This window comes from Eretmochelys imbricata, chromosome 9 (assembly GCF_965152235.1).
Source record: "Eretmochelys imbricata isolate rEreImb1 chromosome 9, rEreImb1.hap1, whole genome shotgun sequence".
In the NCBI taxonomy this organism is placed as follows: Eukaryota; Metazoa; Chordata; order Testudines; family Cheloniidae; genus Eretmochelys; species Eretmochelys imbricata.
In genome coordinates this window covers 79,822,861-79,844,597 of record NC_135580.1, presented here as the reverse complement: position 1 = coordinate 79,844,597, position 21,737 = coordinate 79,822,861, and positions in this window count along the sequence as shown.

Sequence of the window (21,737 nt, the reverse complement as noted above, 5' to 3'; positions counted from 1 at the left end):
TTATCCCAAATAATTCTTTATGAAACGGACATGAAAACTAATTGGATCCAAATTTATTTACTTTGAAAAGTTTGTATCTCATACAAAGTTTCCTTTAGAAAGTCTTTCATTTGCACTATAGGGAAACCTCACCTGTGTGTGGAAGTCCACTTCTGAGTGACTAAAGATGCCACTTGAGAAAATACCTTACAAAGTTAACAAATAACAAGCCTGGGATACTTTCACACTTCCATCACTTTGCGGGATTTCAATACTATAAAACACCCTCTAGATCTAGACTGAAAGTAACCTGTGTTTGAAAATAGACTAGAACCTGAACTATAATATACTCAGATATCTTCCAAATGAAAACCTTAATCCTTGCCAACCTCAAGCATTCAAAAATCATGGGTCAGGTCCTCCCCCCCACTCAATCATAGTACATTTTGGGTTCTTTTTATTTGTCTTCTGGTACACCCTGGTCATGTTTTTCAAGCTTTTCTTCCTAACCATGGGAATTAGAAACTTACTTTTTAAATGGAAGTTGAGAGTCTCACATAAACATATTTTGCTGTAATTTGTATCTCTGATCTCATTATGGCTCCTGATGCTGAGTCTAGGTTGGCATGAAGGTTTCAAGTTGATAGGTGTGTTACTGGCAGTCGGTAGAGGTGGCTCTTGTAAAATCTCAGAACCTTCACAAACCTAGAGTCTTCCACCAGCAGTGTGGTCTCCTCTGGTCCATCATAGTCTTCAGCTCACCCTTCCAGCCAACCTCCACTGCTGGACTTCCTTCCTTTTAACACCCAGCACAAATGTAGCAGGACAGGGCTAGTTGAACAGGGCTGGCTGGTCCAAGGCTGCCCTGTTCCCGACACCTTTTCGAAAATTTTTTTTTTCTTCGAGACTTGCGGTACAATGAGGTTCTGATGCTCTCCTGTTTCTGCTCCCAACGGGAAGCTGACCTGCAAAGACATAAACATAGTATCATAAAACTGTAGGGCTGCAAGGAACTGCAAGACATCATTTAGTCCAGCACCCTGCACCGAGACAGGACCGAGTAAACCTAGACCGTCCCTGACAGGTGTTTGTCCAACCTGTTCTTAAAAACCTCCAGTGATGGGGATTCCACAACCTCCCTTGGAAGCCTATTCCAGAGCTTAACTACCCTTGTAGTTAGAAATCTAACCTGTCTCCCTTGCTGCAGATTAAGCCCATTTCTTCTTGTCCTACCTTCAGTGGACATGGAGAACAATTGATCACAGTCCTCTTTATATAACAGCCCTTATCATATTTGAAGACTGTTATCAGGTTCCCCTTTTTATCCCAAGGAACTGAGGCCTTAAGAACAATATCAAATATAATGAGACTTGCAATAAAATCTCAAGAGTTAGCAACATTGGTTATCACCATAAATATTTGTATCGCAATATGTAGCCTCATTAAGTCCTGCATGGGAGCAAAGTTACACATAGTAGTAACTGTTTGCAGGTCTGGGGTTTTACTTATTTTGCATATAGTAGAATGAAGATGGCTGTCTCATGGCAAGACATGTTTTCATTAGAGCTAGGTGACAGTTTTGTTCAAAACCTTTTTTTTTTTAAACAAAAATGGACCTTTTTCTTTAAGGAATTATTTTAATGGAAAATCTCCATTTTGCTTGAAAATTTTTCAGCAAATCCTCCAAACCCTTCAAACAAGTGTTTTGTGAAAACAGAAAAACAATTTTTTCACAGATTTTGGTTTCAATTTTTCATGACAGACAAAGCAAAACTATCCCATTCCCCCCCCAAAATAATGGAAAATTAAAAATAAAAAACAACATACAATCAACATATTTCAACCAGCTCTAATTTTAATAGTTATTTGTTGGACAATATTTATGAATATTAAGTTCTTAGCAGTGTTTGCAATAAGGCAAACAGGAAAAACAGGACAGATGCATTTAGGTTCCAAGACAATGACAGAGTTGATTGATATGACATGGATTAATGACACCTAGGTACATGACATCCTGTGGTTTTGTGTGTGTTTGAGCAAGTGCCTGGTGCAATGGATCCCCAATCCTGATAGGGGCCTCTGGGCACTCTCCTCTCTCTCTCTTATGCCTCTTTGTTCCATGCAGAACACAGGGACTTCACCACTGCCTTCCATCTTTGCTGATATCCTGCTGCAGCCTTAGTTTCTGCCCATGTCACTTTGACAGCTTTCACTTCTGCTTCTGTTGTACATTTCTATATTATCCTTGGCCTACCTCATCATCTCTTGCCCTGGGGGTTCCAGTCCAACCTCTGAGCACTACTACAATATTAATAATTAATAATAGGAACAAGTTTTGTGAATAAAGTGACTTTACAACTCCCAGAGGAACTCTCCAGATAAAATTCAAATCTCCTTCCTAAAATGCTACATATCTCCTAGCCTCATGGTCAGAGAATGCTCTTTTTCTAACATCAAGTTCTTCAAGCTGGGTACATACCGACAGGGTACACGTCACCTCAGGACGGGATGCAGAGATAAAGTTTCTTGACACCTTAAATGACGGCTTCTTGGAGAAGCTGGTCCTGAAACCCACCAGAGGAGAGGCAATTCTTGATTTAGTCCTAAGTGGAGCACAGGATCTGGTCCAAGATCTGAATATAGCTGGACCTCTTGGTAATAGTGACCATAATTTAATTAAATTTAATATCCCTGTGGCAGGAAAAACACTACAGTGGCCCAACACTGTAGCATTTAATTTCAGAAAGGTGAAGGACACAAAAATGAGGAGGTTAGTTAAACAGAAATAAAGGGTACAGTGCCAAAAGTGAAATCTCTGCAAGCTGCATGGAAACTTTTTAAAGACACCATAAGAGAGGCTCAACTTAAATATATACCCCAAATTAAAAAACATAGTAAGAGAACCAAAATAGAGCCACCGTGGCTAAACAAAGTAAAAAAGCAGTGAGAGGCAAAAAGGCATCCTTTAAAAAGTGGGGGTTAAATCCTAGTGAGAAAAATAGAAAGGAGCATAAACACTGGCAAATGAAGAGTAAAAATACAGTTAGGAAGACCAATAAAGAATTTAAGTACATCAGAAGCAAGAAGACTGATAAACAATCAGTGGGGCAAGTGGACGATCGAGGTGCTAAAGGAGCACTCAAGGACATTAAGGCCATTGCGGAGAAACTAAATGAATTCTTTGCATCAGTCTTCACGGCTGAGGATGTGAGGGAGATTCCCAAACCTGAGCCATTCTTTTTAGTTGACAGTTCTGAGGAGCTGTCCCAGATTGAGGTGTCATTAGAGGAGGTTTTGGAACAAATTGATAAATTAAACAGCAATAAGTCACCAGGACCAGATGGCATTCACCCAAGAGTTCTGAAGGAACTCAAATGTGAAATTGCAGAACTACTAACTGTAGTCTGTTAGCTATCATTTAAATCAGCTTCTGTACCAGATGACTGGAGGATAGCTAATGTGACGCCAATTTTTAAAAAAGGCTCCAGAGGTGATCTAGGCAATTACAGGCCTATAAGCCTGACTTCAGTACCAGGCAAACTGGTTGAAACTATAATAAAGAACAATATTGTCAGACATACAGATGAACATAATGTGTTAGGAAGAGTCAACATGGTTTTAGTAAAGGGAAATCATGCCTCACCAATCTACTAGAATTCTTTGAGGGGGTCAAACAAGCATGTGGACCAAGGGGATCCAGGGGACATAGTGTACTTAGATTTTCAGAAAGCCTTTGACAAGGTCCCTCACCAAAGGCTCTTACACAAAGTAAGCTGCCACAGGGTAAGAGGGAAGGTCCTCTCATGGGTTGGTAATTGGTTAGAAGACAGGAAACAGAGGGTAGGTATAAATGATCAGTTTTCAGAACTGAGAGAGGTAAATAGTGGTGTCCCCCAGGCGTCTGTTCTGGGACCAGTCCTGTTCTACATATTCATAAAGGATCTGGAAAAAGGGGTAAACAGTGAGGTGGCAAAATTTGCAGATGATACAAAACTACTACAGATAGTTAAGACTCAGGCAGACTGCAGAGAGCTACAAACGGATCTCTCAAAACTGGGTGACTGGGCAACAAAATAGCAGATGAAATTTAATGTTGATAAATGCAAAGTAATGCACATTGGAAAGCATAATCCCAATTATACATATAAAATGATGGGGTCTAAATTAGCTGTTAGCACTCAAGAAATAGATCTTGGATTCACTGTGGATAGTTCTCTGAAAACACCCACTCAATGTGCAGTGGCAGTCAAAAAAGCGAACAGAATGCTGGGAATAATTAAGAAAGATATAGGTAATAGAACAGAAAATATTATGTTGCCTGTATATAAATCCATGTCACACCCACATCTTGAATACTGTGTGCAGATGTGGTTGCCCCATCTCAAAAAAGATATATTGGAATTGGAAAAGGTTCAGAAAAGGGCAGCAAAAATTATTAGGGGATTAATATTATTAATAGGCAGCAAATTTAAAACAAATAAAAGGAAGTATTTCTTCACACAATCACAGTCAACCTGTGGAACTCCTTGCCAGACGATGTTGTGAAGGCCAAGACCACAAACAGGATTCAAAAAAGAACTAGATAAATTCATGGAGGATAGGTCCATCAATGGCTATTAGCCAGGATGGGCAGGAATGGTGTTCCTAGCCTCTGTTTGCCAAAAGCTGGGAATGAGCGACAGGGGATGGATCACTTGATGATTACCTGTTCTGTTCATTCCCTCTGGGGCATCTGGCATTGGCCACTGTCGGCAGCCAGGATACTGGGCTAGATGGACGTCTGACCCAGTAGGGCCATTCTTATGTTCAAGCTGTCAGAGTTTGACAGCAACCTTTACATTAATTATCAAGCCCCAGATCCTCAAAGGTATGAAATCAATGGGAGTTAAGCGCATAAATATCTTTGAGGATCTGGGCCCCAAAGATGTAGATACAGTGTATTTACTACACCCCAATAGTCCTGTGGAGTTCAGTTCTTTACTATGTTACCTGACATTAATTTATGAGGGGTGGAGTACCAGGTTTACCATTGTCTTGCAGACTAACGAAAGAGTATCAGCTCCCTGGACTGCTTGTTCTCATAAACATCCACCCAAAGATACACAACGCCTCCTAGAAAAGCTCACAAAATGATGGTTTTACATGTCCAGGTTGATGATACTCATCATAGAGGGTTCAAAAATAGAACAGCATTTTCTCAGAGAAGTTTCTTTTATAGTGTCAAAGCAGCTGTGTTTAGAATCAAATATGAAGAAAGGAAACAGATGAATCATGTGAAGGGCTAGAGTACAAAGGCTGGGGCACTGTTGCTTCATAGTAGAACTGGTGCCATGGAATTTAAGAAGGTTATTTCTGCATTGATTGTCTTTGCTCGTGACTTTGTTGATGCAGTCCATCATCTGCCTGTCTTTCTGAATCACTCCACAATGTTTTTTCATCCTGTGTTCACCTGAAATATGAACACTTAAAAAACATTTTTTTAAAGATATGAGTGCTGCAGACCAGCCATATTGGCTTCGAGCCTGGATACTACATGGAGGAATTTCAGTCTTGGAAACCTGACAGCATCTATGGTCTCCAGGCCCTTGGTTTCTTTCAAAGGGGCATTAAATGTCAGTGCTCAGTTGAAACTGCCTGTTCGTGAAAGCTCAAAACCAACTCATTCAAATTGTCTCTCTCCACACAAGTTTCTACAGAGTCCTACAAAAATAACTTAGAAATTGTTTAACTTTCTCTCTCATTAGGACATTAAAACAAATTGTCCGACAATGCCTGTTCCAAAGACACACACAGCGTAGTGTCAGACTGAAGGCAGCTGATATTAATGTGCTTCCACCCTCAGGGCTTTGGTATACTACAAATACAGTCAGCCAAAGGACCTACTTACAACACAGTTCTCCGCTCTACTGGATACAGCACTGTTGCGAGTTGTCACCTAAATTGGACCTAACCATGTTCTGTAGCCAGGGTAAAACCTTGGACATTTACCTTGATTACGGAACACAACTGAGATCCCATTTACTCTATAGGTTAGAATGATTTTGTAATGGGATATGGTGACAACACTGTTGTAACCAGGTCTTCTTGACCCAGTTGCGTTTGCAGCATAGACGTGCCCTCTATTTGATACGAGTGACTCAATGGCAGACTGATTAATGCTGAACAAAGGAGGGTTGCTTGGCAGGTACATGTATTAGAATCATAGAATCATAGAATATCAGGGTTGGAAGGGACCCCTGAAGGTCATCTAGTCCAACCCCCTGCTCGAAGCAGGACCAATTCCCAGTTAAATCATCCCAGCCAGGGCTTTGTCAAGCCTGACCTTAAAAACCTCTAAGGAAGGAGATTCTACCACCTCCCTAGGTAACGCATTCCAGTGTTTCACCACCCTCTTAGTGAAAAAGTTTTTCCTAATATCCAATCTAAACTTCCCCCACTGCAACTTGAGACCATTACTCCTCGTTCTGTCATCTGCTACCATTGAGAACAGTCTAGAGCCATCCTCTTTGGAACCCCCTTTCAGGTAGTTGAAAGCAGCTATCAAATCCCCCCTCATTCTTCTCTTCTGCAGGCTAAACAATCCCAGCTCCCTCAGCCTCTCCTCATAAGTCATGTGTTCCAGACCCCTAATCATTTTTGTTGCCCTTCGCTGGACTCTCTTCAATTTATCCACATCCTTCTTGTAGTGTGGGGCCCAAAACTGGACACAGTACTCCAGATGAGGCCTCACCAATGTTGAATAGAGGGGAACAATCACGTCCCTCGATCTGCTCGCTATGCCCCTACTTATACATCCCAAAATGCCATTGGCCTTCTTGGCAACAAGGGCACACTGCTGACTCATATCCAGCTTCTCGTCCACTGTCACCCCTAGGTCCTTTTCTGCAGAACTGCTGCCTAGCCATTCGGTCCCTAGTCTGTAGCGGTGCATTGGATTCTTCCATCCTAAGTGCAGGACCCTGCACTTATCCTTATTGAACCTCATCAGATTTCTTTTGGCCCAATCCTCCAATTTGTCTAGGTCCTTCTGTATCCTATCCCTCCCCTCCAGCGTATCTATCACTCCTCCCAGTTTAGTATCATCCGCAAATTTGCTGAGAGTGCAATCCACACCATCCTCCAGATCATTTATGAAGATATTGAACAAAACCGGCCCCAGGACCGACCCTTGGGGCACTGCACTTGATAGCGGCTGCCAACTAGACCTGGAGCCATTGATCACTACCCGTTGAGCCCGACAATCTAGCCAGCTTTCTACCCACCTTATAGTGCATTCATCCAGCCCATACTTCCTTAACTTGCTGACAAGAATACTGTGGGAGACCGTGTCAAAAGCTTTGCTAAAGTCAAGAAACAATACATCCACTGCTTTCCCTTCATCCACAGAACCAGTAATCTCATCATAAAAGGTGATTAGATTAGTCAGGCATGACCTTCCCTTGGTGAATCCATGCTGGCTGTTCCTGATCACTTTCCTCTCATGCAAGTGCTTCAGGATTGATTCTTTGAGGACCTGCTCCATGATTTTTCCAGGGACTGAGGTGAGGCTGACTGGCCTGTAGTTCCCTGGATCCTCCTTCTTCCCTTTTTTAAAGATTGGCACTACATTAGCCTTTTTCCAGTCATCCGGGACTTCCCCTGTTCGCCACGAGTTTTCAAAGATAATGGCCAATGGCTCTGCAATCACAGCCGCCAATTCCTTCAGCACTCACGGATGCAACTCGTCCGGCCCCATGGACTTGTGCACGTCCAGCTTTTCTGAATAGTCCCTAACCACCTCTATCTCCACAGAGGGCTGGCCATCTCTTCCCCATTTTGTGATGCCCAGCGCAGCAGTCTGGGAGCTGACCTTGTTAGTGAAAACAGAGGCAAAAAAAGCATTGAGTACATTAGCTTTTTCCACATCCTCTGTCACTAGGTTGCCTCCCTCATTCAGTAAGGGGCCCACACTTTCCTTGGCTTTCTTCTTGTTGCCAACATACCTGAAGAAACCCTTCTTGTTACTCTTGACATCTCTTGCTAGCTGCAGCTCCAGGTGCGATTTGGCCCTCCTGATATCATTCCTACATGCCCGAGCAATATTTTTATACTCTTCCCTGGTCATATGTCCAACCTTCCACTTCTTGTAAGCTTCTTTTTTATGTTTAAGATCCGCTAGGATTTCACCATTAAGCCAAGCTGGTCGCCTGCCATATTTACTATTCTTTCGACTCATCGGGATGGTTTGTCCCTGTAACCTCAACAGGGATTCCTTGAAATACAGCCAGCTCTCCTGGACTCCTTTCCCCTTCAAGTTAGTCCCCCAGGGGATCCTGGCCATCTGTTCCCTGAGGGAGTCGAAGTCTGCTTTCCTGAAGTCCAGGGTCCGTATCCTGCTGCTTACCTTTCTTCCCTGCGTCAGGATCCTGAACTCAACCAACTCATGGTCACTGCCTCCCAGATTCCCATCCACTTTTGCTTCCCCCACTAATTCTACCCGGTTTGTGAGCAGCAGGTCAAGAAAAGCGCCCCCCCTAGTTGGCTCCTCTAGCACTTGCGCCAGGAAATTGTCCCCTATGCTTTCCAAAAACTTCCTGGATTGTCTATGCACCGCTGTATTGCTCTCCCAGCAGATATCAGGAAAATTAAATTTTTATTTAAATTTTTAAATTAAATTAAATAATTACACATTAAGTTGTGTAGTCATTATTTGCCTGCATGAAGAATGTATTTCAATCAATTTTACCAATGCAAATGATAATTTGACTAGTTTCACTAAGGTCCCTGCTGTGCCAAGGAGTCAAATGCTATAGGGGAAGGCTTTAAGATTAATAATTGCATTTGCCATTTGCAGGCTAAGATAGGAGCCAAATATTATTTACTGTTTGTATTGTGTTGTTACTGCCCAGAAGTTCCAGTCAGGTGTGAGCTGAGCATACATAGGGGTCAGACAGCAATGTTTCCCTCCATTTATGGGATTTCACCACTAGATAGCTTCATTTTCACAACTAGCTAGCTCCACTATGTGGGATTTTTGCCTGTTCCTGAACTCCAAAGTAATAGGCTACTCTTAGAGGCAGGAAACTGGATTAGACAGACTATTGACCTGAGCTGGGATAGACTTCTCTATCTTCCTGTGCCTTAAATTCATCCAATACACTGGATCTGATCTTTTGACACCTGGAGGTTCACAACACTGCATCCTTCCTGGTCAATGCTGCTTATAGAATATAGTGACTTGGTGATTGTGACTGAATCTGATTCTCTAGCTAAATGTCCAGTTGGTTTCTGCTACAGAAATAATACATCCTATATGCATTGTATAATCGACTTGATTTATATCGTGTTTCCTCCAGCAGAACACACTAGCATCCTGTTTGCCTGGTTGTTCTCTGAGGCAGAGCTGCACTCAGGCCAAAGACTATAGGGATTTCTCTGAGTCTAAAATCTCTTAAGGTCACTAAAGTCATCACAAGGCAGTATCTTTCCTATGGCAAACATTCCCTGTGCTTTCCTTCCTCACTCTAAAGAGCCTGTGTTGTGCCAGTTTTTCTTGCCAGAGTCTGTAATCTCTGAACCAACATTCTAGTTACATATTTTCCATGCAGTTTTCAGTAACTGATTTTTCTTAGTCATGATCTGTGACCTCAAACCACATTGTCACAGAGATGAGCATGCTGCCATAGAAGAGGTTTGCTGTGAGCTCATCAGGTATGTATGTATGCATGCATTTTGCCATGTGTATGGGGGTATGTGCATATGTGTGTCTGAGAGCATACATGTGCAATCATGTTCTTGGGTTGACATTCAGAAGGCTTCACTCTCTATGATGGGGCCAGGAAGAAGGTGCAGCACAAATCAAACAATTTGAAATGTTATACATATCCTGGCAGATCCAACTAACAAATGTAGGATAGTGGGGATATGGCTGCTGTTCTGCTGTACAGTATGGGAATAATATAAAGCTGGGAAGGCTGGAATACTGTGATTGACAGGTGAGTGTATTGCACAACCCATCTTGCAGAAGCCAATGGGAAGGATGCTAAACACACACAGTACTTGTTGCAGACAGGCTGGTAAACACAAAAAGAATTAAAGCATAAACAGCAAGAGCCTCCTTCACTGCTTCTCTGGTCATCATACCAAGGAACATCATAGAGGGTTACATATATAGTCTCTGGCCATCACTGGAGGTGGGGAGGGGGGAATTTTCAGTATTAAATGCAACCCCTATTCCCCCCTCCCCATACAAACAACCCATCAACAAAGATTACAGCATTCAAATTGTACATGTAAAACAAACAACGACCAAAAAAATCAGAATGCAAAACAAAAACAACCACCTTACTATGTCTGAGATGCATATGCTGTTCAATGTAAGGGCTTGTCTCCATGGCAGAATATGCCTCAGTAGTTGGTGTGCACTAGCTTTTCTGCACTAGCTCCCCAAATGAACACTCTTATTCTGCACTAAAAATGCCTCTGTGCACAGTAGCTTAATGCACTTTGGCAATGTACTAATCTAAGTGTGTGGAGGAGCTAGCGTGCTTTAAATTCAGACCATAGCTTACTGTGCACTAACATGCCCATATAGACAAGCCCCAATATAATAAGCTACACTGTTGACCAGGCAAACAGGATTAAAAACACTACATGGGCACTATATGGCCAAATTTGTGTGGCTTTGGGGAACTTGACTTTTGCATTTCTAGCCTTTTTGTGATTAACTGCAGCTTCAGTGCTGGGTTGGGCCCCAGTTCAGCAAAGCACTTAAACATGTGCTTAACTTTAAGCATGTCTGTAGTCCCTGTCCCACTAAAATCAAAGGGATTAATCATGTGCCAGCCCCTGTTCACTGTATTCCAGACACTAACCTTGTGAATGGTTTCCTGTTGTATGAACAAGGCAAGGTACTATCAAGCTTCAGCAGGACTTTATTTTCAAAGTGGAAACCTCTTTACCAAGCTGCTGCTGCACCCTCTCTAGCTTTCTCCCAGCCTCTCAACTCCTCCCCCTCCTTCCTGTTTCCTGTCCTTTCAGACTCCCAACAGCCAATGCTCCCAATTCTAATAATTACAAGCAACATCTAAACACCACATTCCCTCCTCTCTTAAGAAACTCCCCCAATTAAAATAAACATCTTTCTAACCACAGGAACAAATATGAAACAAGACACTATACTGTTGGCAGAAATATTACACTGAAAACACTGTAGATACTACATAACGGCGTAGTCTTTAGTCCTGACAGGTGGTCGTCTGGGTCTGACAGGCCATTTCTCAAGCCCCGGTTCCAGTGCAATGTCTTGTTGTGTTGGTACTACGGTGATGTCATCCAATGCAGACTGGGTGTTGGCATAATCTCCTTTTGGTGCATAGGCAGGTGCAAGATAAGAAGCATTCCATACTCGCCCATCAGAAAGTCGATAGGTGTAAGGTCCCTTCTTCTCTATGATTAAGAGGAGCTGTGAATTTATGGTCCCCTTTGCATAAAATTCCAGGTTTTCGTATTCTAACGAAGGAACCACATGCAAACTTTGGTTCCTTAGTACCCTGCCTCTTGTCTGTGAAAGTCTTAGACTTTGCTTGGTTCTGTTCAACTGTTTTTCTCACATCATCCTCGTTTGGGGCATCAGGTCGTGCCTTTAACAATCCAGCAATGTTCAGTTTAGTATTCATCTGTTTCCTATGCAGTAACTCTGCGGGTGATCTTTGCATTGTGGCATGTCGTGTAGCCCAGTATGCTTGCAAGAAATCAGTAGTGAAGGGTATCCACAATCGCCCTTCTAGTTTCGCCGTTTGCAAACGCTCTATCAAAATTCTGTTAAACCGTTCAATTTCCCCATTGGCTTGAGGGTACTATAGGGATGACCTTCTGTGTAAAATGTTCCTCTGTGCTAGAAAAGTTTCAAACTCCAGGGAAGTAAATTGAATACCATTATCTGAAACCAGTTCTTTGGGGTTACCTTCCCTGCTAAAAACTGAAGAGAGGCACTTAATTACTGTAGCAGAAGAGATTTGCAATGTAAAGGCTACCTCAAGCCATTTGCTGAAATAGTCTATTAAAGTGATGGCATAATGGCAGTCAATTGGAGCAGTACCAAAAGGTCCTACAATGTAGCAATCGCCACTTTTTCCCATGCAGATTCAGGAAGAGGAACAGGCTGTAATGGAGGGGTACATGTCACTGCTGTCTTATCATGCATTTGGCAAGTGACAGAGGATTTGATGAGCACTTCAGTTTGAGAGTCCATCCTGGCCACCAATACAGATCCTGTAGTCATTGTTTGGTTCAGACAATTCCTTGATGAGTATCATGTGCCAGGTGCATGAGTTTTGATTGTAATTCTTCTGGCACAAGGAGCCGGTGTGTACCTCATAGCACACAGCCATCAAACAAAGAAAGTTCAGCCCAAACTCTAAAATAAGGCAGCAAAACTGGGTCAAGGTTTTTAGGGTGACTGGGCAATCTCTTTGTCAGAATTTCCCATAGTTTTTGTTGAATTGGACACGCTGAACAAGCAGCTTGAAATTGTTCTCTTGTAACTGCAGTGAGAGTGCTTGTAATAAACACAACCTCTACATCCTCATCCTCCGGTGGACCATCTGGTGTAGGCAAAGGCAGGCGAGAAAGGCAATCAGCAACCACATTTTGGTTTCCAGGCTTATATTCCAGTTCATAATTGAAAGATAGTAGTCTTGCAGACCATCAAGCAATACGGTATCCTGCTCTTCCCAGTCCTTTCGTGGTGAGCAATGTCATCAAAGGGCTGTGGTCTGTGCGCAACTTGAACGTGCGGCCCCACAGGTAAGTTCTCCATTTTTCAGTAGCCCAGACACAAACAAGTGCTTCTTTTTTGACTGTAGAATATTTTCTCTCAGCATTACTTAGTGTCCTTGAAGCAAATGCAACAGTCCTCTCTGTGTTGTCCTCATGCAGTTGTGTGAGAACAGCCCCAAGTCCATAATCAGAAGCATCAGTAGTTACAATTGTGGGCAATGCAGGACTGAATAGTGCAGGTAATGAACTATGTACAATCAAGTCTTTCACCGTTTCGAAACTAGCTTGTGCATCCTTTGTCCACACTAAGGTTGAACTTCTCCATAGTAATTCCTGTAACGGTTCAATGACAGAAGCATAATTGGGAATGAATTTTGCATAGCAGGAGGTAAGACCCAAGAAGGAACATAAGGTTTGCAAATCTGTTGGAGGAGCAGCATTTGAAATTGCCAGGATATGATCTGGATCAGGTTTTAGTCCAGCCTGTGAAATTGTATGCCCCCGAAAGGAGAGTTCAGTTTGTCTAAATTTGCATTTGGACCTATTGAGCTGGAGGCCTGCTGTGCTGATGCAGTTTAGTACAGACTGCAGGTTATTGTCATGCTCCTCAGAAGTATTTCCAAACACAATAATATCATCCAGATAGCACTGAACTCCATGTTCATTCTTCAGAATCAGTGACATCATTTTTTGAAAGGGGCAGTTGGGGCAGATGCGAGTCCGTATGGAACATGTTTAAAATGAAATAATCCCTCATATCTAATAAATGCTGAGAGGTCTCTGCTATCTTCATGCAACATAACCTGGTGGTATGCACTCTGCAAATCAAGAGTAAAAAACATCTTTGCTCCATGGAGTTCTGCAAATACTTCTTCTATGTGAGGAAGAGGATGCTTGTCAATCACAATAGCTTTATTTGGCTCCATTAAGTCCACACAAAGGCGAAAGCCTCCACCCTTCTTCTGCGTCACTACTATAGGTGAAACCCATTCCAAGGAGTCGATCTCTTCAATAATGTCCTTTTGAACAAGTTTTCTAAGTTCCTCTGAAACAGCTTCCCTGACTGAAAACGGTAAGCGCCGTAATTTCTGTTATACAGGCATCACATTATTCTGCATTTTAACTTTATGCAGAAACCCATAAGCACAGCCGAGCTTCTCCTCAACCTGGTGTTGGGTTCCAGCTGAAACTGGTGTGTGTACCACAAGAGTGTTTTGCTGAGGAAGATCAATTCGTCGATTAACTACCCTGAGATTTAAAGCAGCCAATAAATCTCTGCCAAGGATAGGAGTGCCTTTGTGGACAATGTGTAACTCTGCAGTTAAACAGCAATCACCAAAAGTAACTGTTACTGGCAGGCAGGAATATGTTTTTTCAAATAGCACACCAAATGAAGTTTGGGTTCAGTAAGAGGCACTTTTTTAAAGTAATGCAGATAGATGGAATCAGGTAGTATAGATACTGCTGAGCCAGTGTCCACCATTAGCTGAATAGAGTGTGGTTTGCCTGAGGGTATGGCAGAAACGTTTACCATGCACTTTATCTGTTCTGGAATATGTGCAGTAGTGATTTTGTCCACGCTCAGCACAGTAACATCTGGTATTGTAACTGCATGCACCTGTTGATTGAACTGGCTACTGTGACATATTTTAGCAAAATGTCCAATCTTTTTGCAATGACTGCACTGAGCTACTTTTTCCAGACATCCTGTGTAGCTTGCAAGGTGTTGTGGAGATCCACAGCAAAAGCATGCTTTTACTGTATTTTGAATTTGCTGATTCGGTGGTTTTTCATTAATTTTCCTCTTGCAATTGTGTGTTTGCAGTGGTAGTGAACTTTTCTGCAAAGGAGTCACAGCCTGGACTGTGCCTCCTATATCCATGCTCATTATTTTGGCTTCAGCTGTAGCTGACTCAATCCGAGTAGCAATGGTTATTGCTTTTTCTAGTGTAAGTTGTGGTTCTAGAAGTAAGCATTCTCTTACATGAAGCAGGTTGTTTTCTCAATGAGCTGGTCTCTAATCATCTCATCTGCCATATTCCCAAAGTCACAATTCCCAAATTACAATCAGACTCCTCAGGGAAGCAATATACTGCATTATAGTTTCCCCTGGTTTCTGCTCACGCTGGCGAAATCTGTAGTGATTAGCTACTACATTCACTTTTGGCACAAAAAAATTCTTTAATGCAGTGAGTGCAGTCTCATATTTATCATCTGCAAGGGGAAAAGTGTAAAACATATGCTGCCCTTCTGCTCCAAGGCAGTGGATTAACAGAGCACACTTTCTTACTTCAGAAATCTCTGTAGCACTGGTTGCAAGCAGATAAGTCTCAAACATATGGATCCAGGTAGAAAAAGAAATTGGAGGCTCACCTGGGCTTTGCAGAAAGGGTGCAGGTGGGTTCAGAGGCAGAAGATCCATCCTCGTCTCCAAAATGTTGTATCAACTAGGCAAGGTACTAACAAGCTTCAACAGGACTTTATTTTCAAAGTGGAAACCTCTTTACCAAGCTGCTGCTGCACCCTCTCTAGCTTTCTCCCAGCCTCTCAACTCCTCCCCCGCTTCCTGTTTCCTGTCCTTTCTGACTCCCTACAGCCAGTGCTCCCAATTCTAATAATTACAAGCAACATCTAAACACCACATTTCCCCATCTGTAAAATGAGGATAATGATGTTTATCTTCTTTGTGAAGTGCTTTGAGATTTACTGATGAAAAATGTTATACAAGAGCTAGTTATTAGTATTAAATGAGAAGGATTTGGACCAGGTTCCAAAGCTTAAATGACTCTTTCCCCAGTTCCTTGCAGCTTGTGTCATCATTTACATCTGTGCCAAGTGAGTGTAAAAATGCCATCAGATCAAAATACTTGCATTTTACAAGCCACTTAGCACAGGTGCGAATGAGGATGCAAGGAACTGGGGAATCAGGTCCTAAATCTGAGAGGTAAATGGGATGGAGGAAGACTATATTCCCACCGTACATATATCCTGATATATTATACCATATATTATATATTATATTATACCATTATCTGCCATACGTTAATTGCTCCAAGGTTGTGTGTGTATAACATGTTCGTATAAATTAATAAACAAAATGATTAGAGGGAAATCAGGTGTGTGACTGCTATGTTTTCCCAGAGCAAGCACATACTTTTCTAAACATGAGTGAACCCAAAGTGTGCTTACTCCCAGACTTTTGTCTTCAGACCATGTGTAATGCCAGGGCACTTGCTGTCCACATTGCTGTCATCCCACGGATAAGGTGAAGGTAGGTTTTACAAACAATAAGTAGAGACTGTCTGGCCCTGCAAAGATGCACAATGTGAAGGGAGAGGGTGCATGGAACCATTCTGGTCCTTCTGCACTCACAGCCCAGCTGGGAAGGAATCACAGTGACACCTGCTGTTCTAGCCTTCCTGAAGCAGGTGGGGGTTGGATCCATGGCTCCACTTCCTGGCACGCTGGCCTGACTGCTAGGCCTGGCACAGGCAGAAACAAAGGATGCAAATGGTGTCTGTCCCCCCAGTGTCACTAGAGGCATTTCAAAGGCAGCTGGAGTGTCTCAAGCCCCAGCTGCTAATGAGGTGCCCCTCTAGAGCACCCCGAACTCATGCCAGCAGCTAAAAAGTCACGTCAATTTTTATTTGACTGTTTGAACATCTTATCAGCTGCTGCCTCCTGAGGGCTCCCCCACATGCCCTTATTGGTTCCAGATGGGTCTCAATGACTGGCCATTGATAGGAAAGTAGGTGCTTTTGAGAGTACTTTTACTACACCAGGATGCTGCCCATATGCCCAGGGCTGTTCCCATTGGCAGTTCCCCACTGCTGCCTCCTATAAATAATTTAGCATTTATAAAGAGAAAGAAAAAGTTACAACTGCATCCTTTGGGCACCCTGGGAGGGATTGATCGAGGTTCATGAAAATGAGTTAGCTCATGTATTGTGCACCAGAAATGTGAAGCAGGTGTGGCTTAGAAGGCTCCCTTTGGGATTCACCTGCTTTCTTGGCAGGTCCCGCTGGGACTGACTATGAGCAGCCAGCTCTGAAGAGCAGGTGGCTCGGAGGAACGAAGGGTCAGAAAAAATCACGAATTCCTTTCTCCCTTCAAATCTTTGTCCATTTCTAGGATCAAACTTTCCTGAGACTCTGAACATCCCCCAACCCCTGGCTGGTCATTTTCATGCAATTGCAGATTCTGGCCAGCATAGGCCAGAACTAATGCCATGATAGCCTCTCAATATTTCTGGTTGAATTTGCAGGCTCAATAGGTTTCCATTAATCATCCACAAGGCTGGATTCTGCTGAGCACTGAATCTTTCTAGGTTCACCCTTTCCTACATCTACCCCCATTTACGTTCAGTTAGAGATGGGTCCACTCTCTACTGGATTTTGAACCTCAAAGTTTGGGTGTATTTGGATTTTGTTCAGCCATTACAGAGAGTGGGGTTGGCTGTGAAATAAAGATCTGAGTTTGGATTTCAACTTCCCAAAGTTTGGGGGTGTTTGAAAGCAGGGGTTTAGGGTCAGGACCACATCTTCTATGATCACAACTTCCACAGGTATCCTTGAGGGGACAGTATACCCCTCAACCTGTCAACAGGGCATAATAGGGCCCCCATCCTGAATGGGATCTGTGGATGCCTCTCTAATATAAATACTAAACAACAATATCAGCAGGAAAGGCCATTTCTGTCTGAGATGTATTAAAGGAGAAAATAACCATTTCATTTCTTGGTCTATTTGTCTCTGACCTGGCTGTGGGCAGAACTCAAGAGCAGTCACCATTTGGGGCACAAATATCTAGCTTCAGGAATTTATTGTGGGCTTCCCTACATTGTCTGGAGGATACAATACTGGGAACGTTGGACAAGAGCCACAAAGCGTGGGCCAAAGAAAGGGAGTGTGGCTTAGATAGAAGCATGAAATGGCAACAGAATGGGAGAGCAGCAGAAGCCAGGACACAAAGTAGAATGCATCCGATGAAGTGAGCTGTAGCTCACAAAAGCTTATGCTCAGATAAATTGTTTAGTCTCTAAGGTGCCACAAGTACTCCTTTTCTTTTTGCGAATACAGACTAACACGGCTGCTACTTTGAAAAGTAGAACTGGTGTCTCAAGTTGTACTGATGGCCTGTGACCCCAGCCCCACCTCATCTTCCTCCTCAAAGTGCAATTGTATGTGAAAATGTTTATCTAGTTGTGAAACAAGCTGAAAATAGCATAACACTTCCCTTCCCTTCCTCATGCTATATCAGGCCTTCCCTGTGGACAGCATCAGAATGGCCTTGCCTAAAAGTACATCAGCATGTGAAAGCAACTGACACAGACAGGGCAGGCAGTTCAATTTGGTGGCAGTGATGGCTTCCTAGATCCTGTGTGACACAGGAGAGCTTCCTTCTTCCATGACTCTGCAGTGAGGGCTTTGACATATTTCTAATGAAACAAGAGTGGTTAATACATGATTCATAACCCTGATTTGTGACACCTTTTGTGCTGGGAAGCAGGAAGTTTGCATTCCCAGCACACCTGCATTCTAGGGGAACTGTGATTTTCTTGTATCATTTATTTTGTTAGATAACACTCACGCTTTCTCGCCTTTTGGATCTTGTCATCTTGGTTGGGATGTTCTGTCTTACTCATCTGTCATGTCAGTGTCTACACTCACTTCCAGCTCACTCTAATCCAATCTGGCTGCCTGCCTGTGTGAACAGCTGACTGACTATCATTTAGCAAGACCAGCCTGGTAAGTGCTTCAGGAACAGCAGGCAGAATTAGCCACTGCCACCAGGGAAAGAAAATCTGCAAGCTGGACTGGCTGGCACAAAAACAGTTATTTCCCAAACCAAGAAAAGCTCATTGTTGCACTAAGGGCGGGGCAGGCAGGAGAGGATGTGTGCATGAGTGCAGGCCTGCGCTGTCTGTCACGTTACCAAGGTCAGAGCTGCAATCAGTCTCTGCAGTGACACAGATGAAGAACTCAAGTGCACACAAGCCCTAACATAACTAACCAGACTGGCTAGTCACTTCCTCTTCTAGGACAAGAGAAGCAGGATGCCTCCTGGAAGCCCTAGCAGTCTCCTTCCTGAATGTAAGAGCTTCAGCTCCATAATTCCTCTTCTGGGGACACCTACTCGAATCACAAACATCCCAAGATAAAAGTCTTGCTGGGACTGCCCTGAAAAGTGGGAGAAATCGTTCACTATTAGTCAAACTTCCAGCTCCAGTCACGTGCCCAGGTTTCTCATAGCCCTCTGCTGAGGCTGCTCTTGGACCCAAAAACCTTCCCAGCTGACCTGATTGAATTTGGCTAGTGGAAATGATATAGGGGAACAAACTGTGTTTTGTTTACGTGTTTGTAGTCAGGGAGTCAAATCCTAGCCCCATTTACTTCTATACAACTCCTTTGAAATCAACGGAACAGTAATAGAGTAACCGAGGTCAGAATTTGGGCCAATATGTGTATAAACAACCCTTACCAGAAGGTCTGTTTCACATGGGCCTCTGCTTTTAATGTGAATCATGTTTGTTTCAGACACAGGCAGATTCAGCAGCTTTGGTGATGTAGTGCATCCATAAACCTGGTTTCACTGATATACTGGGATTCTTATTTGAGATTACACATTATCCTATTACACCAGATATTTTTAAATAAAATAAAATCACATGTAATAGTAAATGCTACAGGATCCAGGCTAACGTCATGTGAGTTACTTGGGGCCAGGTTCTGCTTTTGGTGAAACCAGTGTAAATCAAGTGTAACTATTGATTTAAATGGAGTTGCTCTGGATACCTGAGGGAACAGAAGGAGTTACTAGTGTGAACTGGTATAACAGAAAATAATTCAGATCCTGATTCTCCTCTCACTTTAATCAGGAATAATTCCACTGGGTCAATGGAGTTACTTGTACTAGTTTTATGCTCAATAAATGAGAGCTGAACCCAGCAGCTCCACATGTAAGATATTTGTGGATGCCCATATTTTCTTTTTATGTTAAGAGGAAGGGATGAAAAATTAGATTTCTTTCCATCACCTGCCCAGAACTCCTCCTTTATAACCTTGCAATTACTCCTATTACAAAGGTCCTGAAGCAACACAGTCATTGTATTCATTTACTCCATAAGAGATGGAGAAAAATTAGTGTAAAAGGAATGATGCAGTTCCAATTAATAAAATGGGACAAACTCAGCTCTTCCATGAGCAGAGGTGTAACACTACAGAGTTTAGAGAAGTTGTGATTTCTTACAGCAGGGTGAATGTGACCCAGAGTAACAGAAGTGGAAAGTAATGATCAACAGCAGGGGTCGGCAGCCTTCAGAAGTGGTGTGCCGAGTCTTCATTTATTCACTCTAATTTAAGGTTTCGTGTGCCAGTAATACATTTTAACGTTTTTAGAGGGTCTCTGTCTATAAGTCTATAATATATAACTAAACTATTGTTGTCTGTAAAGTAAATAAGGTTTTTTAAAATGTTTAAGAAGCTTCATTTAAAATTAAATTAAAATGCAGATCTTATCAGTTGAGTGTGAGCCTTGCCCTTGCTTTTCCTTGCTGAGTTTTCCAATGTCTGACACGTATTTGGATATTTTAAGCTGCACACAGGCTTCTGAGAGATCAGTTGTTAACCAGCTCCAAGAGCGACAGAGGACAGATTTCATGTGTGAAAATACCTGTTGGATCCAAATGCTGAAAGCATTGCAAACGCAATTTTCTTCAAACAAACAGTTAAATTTCACTGGCAGGGATGTCCAGCAGGTCAGAATAGAGGCCCCATGATCTCTCTCGGTAGCTTCAAGTGGACTGCGCAGATCTCCAAACTTTGATGCCCACAATTGTGAACTTTTTCACTGAATGAGCTGCATTTCGAAATCTTCAACACCCATCCACTGAAATACAGACAAACCCAAGTCGCTTTTGTTGAATTGTTCAGGTTTAATTAGAAAAGAAAGCATTGGGCCAAATCACTGGAAATCTTGAAATCTGTCAGAAAATTATGATTCCAGTTCTAGCATGTACATTCTAATCTCAATGTCAAACACAGTGCGCTGTTCCACGTGGTGTGATTGTGATGTAAGCAGCAAATCAGGACTTAAAAATATCCCAGCACAGGGGTGCTGGAACAATTTTTAAGGTGGGGGTGCTGAGCTGTGCCCCCTCTTGCCCCTGTCTGCACCCCTCACTGCCCCAGGCTGGGGCCAGTGGGCCACAGCTGAGGCTGGCTGCAGAGCCCCCTGGACCTGTGGCCAGGACCTGGGGCTGGCAGCGGGCGGAGCCCTCGGGACCAGTGGCCAGGACCCGGGCAGTGTGAGTGCCACTGAAAATCAGCTCACATGCCGCCTTTGGCACGCGGGCCATAGGTTGCCTACCCCTGATCAACAGTTTAGTGGTAAAAAAAGAGGTGTATAAACTAACCTATATAATCCCCACAGAAGTGGGTACTCTCAGTTTATCTGCGTTTACCCTCAACTACACTACTGATGCTGTTGTATTCCAGCAGGGGATCTGGCCACGTGGGTCAAACCAACCCACAAGGCAGCTGCATTGAATGGCATGTTATAGGCTGAGATGCCAAAATTTGTCAACTAGTTAACATTATTTTATAGAGAACGAGTTGTTCATAACCCACACCTTGTCAGCATTCCTGAACTGTGCAATAAATGGCTCCAAACGCTAAAATATTCAAATATATATTTGGACACAATCTTCATCGGGAGAGTGTGTGTGATGTCTGTTTGTGCACCCATTTGCGATGCGTGGTGTGTGTTATGTATGTTCAGATTTTTTGGCCCACTTAAAATATCTTTGGCTGGAGGCAGCTCTGTGAGTTTGAACCAAGTCCAACACACCTCTGATGCCGCTTTTGCCATTAGATCACCATTTAGGCAAAATGTACAAGACCTTTGAACATGTTGTTTTAACATTTTTTCTCTTATTTGATCCTGCTCCAGGCCAATCAGACTCCATCAAATGAAGAAAAAAACCTCTGCTAACCAGTAT